Below are 2,683 nucleotides of genomic sequence, written 5' to 3'. Positions count from 1 at the left end.
AAGAACCCGTTAATGTATGAAATTATCTCAGCATCTGTTCATACTACAGGTGTCTACCCCGCCAGATGAAGGATGAAAGAATCGAGTCCAGTTCATTAAAAAAAGTATTAGGAATAAAGATGGGTAATGCCTGAAAGAGGTATAAAAATTTGGGTAGTATATTCATTTTAATTTAGTTGATACGTCCCACAAGAGACATGGAAAGGGGCATCCACTTTGTGAGGGATCCCTTCACTTGGTTCAACAGTTGAGTCAAATTCTCTTTGAACAGGTTTTTGTTTTTTTGTCACTGTGATACCAAGATATGTGAATTTTTGTCTCTCAATTCTAAACGGCAGATTAGCAAAATCTGACAGGTTAGCTTTATTGCCTATGGGGAAAAGCTCACTTTTGGTAAGGTTCAGCTTGTACCCAGAAATCTGACCGAATTGGCTAAATATATCGAGAGCAAAAGGCAGTGAGGCAGTGATGGTTTAGAAATGAAAAGTAGAAGGTCATCTGCATAAAGCGACACTTTATGTTCCATGTCGTTCCTCCAGATACCGGATATCCCCTTACTGGTCCTAAGTGCGATGGCAAGGGGCTCTATGGCCAGATCAAAAAGTAGGGGGCTAAGAGGACAACCCTGGCGGGTTCCTCTTTGTAGTTTAAATGATTTAGAATTCTGAGAGTTGGTACGAACCGTGGCAGACGGTTGCTGATATAATAGTTTAATCCATGAGATGAAATTTCCTCCAAAGCCAAATCTACTAAGGACTGCAAAGACATAGTCAAACTCAACCCGGTCAAAGGCTTTTTCAGCGTCCAAAGAGACAACACACTCAGCCGAATCCGTGGCACCGGAATATACAATATTCAGCAGCCTTCTAACATTAAAATATGAGTGCCGACCTTTAATGAAACCTGTTTGGTCTTTTGAAATAACCAATGGTAAAACAGCTTCGAGTCTACGGGTGAGAATTTTGGCTAAAATTTTAATATCCGTATTTAAGAGAGAGATAGGTCTGTATGAGGTGCATTCCACTGGATCTTTGCCCTTCTTTGAAATAAGTGTAATACAAGCTTCGTAAAATGATTGAGGAAGGGATCCTTGTTTAAAACAATCAGTAAGAGTGGAGCTGAGCTGCACAGATAGCAAGTCTGAGAATCGTTTGAAAAATTCTGAGGGAAGACCATCCGGACCGGGGCATTTGCCAGATTGCATTGAGGCAATTGCTAAGGAAACTTCTGCCTGGGAGATGGGTTCATCTAACCTGCTCTTAAATTCTGGTGAGATTGCAGGAATGTGAAGTTTAGCTAGAAAATCATCTATTGTGTTAGAATTGGTTTGTAATTGTGAGCTGTAGAGCTCCTCATAAAAGTCCCTAAATGCATCATTAATTTGTCCATGGTCTGTGACTATACTGCCGTCTTGTTTTCGAATTTTTGAAATAGTTTGCCTTGCCCTAGAGCCCTTGAGCATGGATGCCAGGAGTTTATCGGCTTTGTCACCATGCACGTAGAATTTGGATTTGTTATGTAAAAGTAAGCATTCAGCTGAGTGTGCTGTCAATAGGTCAAGCCTTGTTTTGAGTTCAACACACCTTTTGAACAGTTCGGGACACTGATTCAGAGCATATTTTATATCAACCTCTTTGATTTGTTGAATTAGGTTGTTCTGTTCATAGGAGGACTGTTTTTTAATTTTCGCTGAGTAGGCAATGATCTGGCCTCTGATATAGGCCTTAAAGGTATCCCATACTACAAGGCTGGAGATCTCTTGGGAAGAGTTAGTATCAAAGAAAAAAGTATCTCATCTTGAATAAACTTTACAAATTTGTCATCCGCCAGCAGGGTTGAATTGAAACGCCATGGTCCAGTTCTTAAGGGGGAGCAAGGAAAGGACAGGGACAGAGTGAGTGGGGCGTGGTCTGAAATAACTATGCTCTGATAGTCACAAGAACGGATCCGCTGCAGCCATTCAGTATCTGTAATAAAATAATCGATTCTTGAATAGGTTTTGTGTACATGTGAGAAGTATGAGTACTCCCTCTTGTCAGGATTTAAAGTACGCCACACATCACACAGCCCATACTCAGAAAGAAAGGTTTGGATGACTGATGCAGATTTGCTCATGACATTACTTTTGAAAGATGAGCCATCTAAAGTCGGGTCCAGCCAACAGTTGAAATCGCCTCCCAGGACCAGTGAGTATTTATTGAGGTCAGGTAGAGAGGTAAATAGCTGTTTAAAAAAGTTCTCATCATCTATATTAGGAGCGTAAACATTAACCAGGGCGACCAGAGTGCCATACAATTTCCCACTCACTACAATAAACCTGCCATGTTTATCAGCCACCACATTCTCGGCCTCAAACGGAGTATTTTGGCTGATCAGTATGGAGACCCCTCGCGCCTTAATCTGGAAATGAGAGTGGAAACGTTGTCCCCTCCAACATGTCAGGAAACGACCCCCGTCCGAGCTCCTGATGTGAGTCTCTTGCAGAAACACCACATCTGCATTAAATCGTTTAATATGGGAGAAAGCCCTCCTTCTCTTCACTGGGTGGTTTAAACCCTTGACGTTCCAACTTAAGAAATTTAAATGCTGACTCATGGTTACAGAGTTTGTACGTTAGGCAGGCAGAGATTGAAACAAAAGAGGTGAAGAAAAATAGCAATATCCTGCGAGACCCCCAGCAGTG

The sequence above is a fragment of the Nematolebias whitei genome, chromosome 8 (assembly GCF_014905685.2).
Source record: "Nematolebias whitei isolate Nwh7 chromosome 8, NemWhi1, whole genome shotgun sequence".
In the NCBI taxonomy this organism is placed as follows: domain Eukaryota; kingdom Metazoa; phylum Chordata; class Actinopteri; order Cyprinodontiformes; family Rivulidae; genus Nematolebias; species Nematolebias whitei.
The sequence above is the reverse complement of the archived record's forward strand: the minus strand, read 5'-3'. Positions refer to the sequence as shown.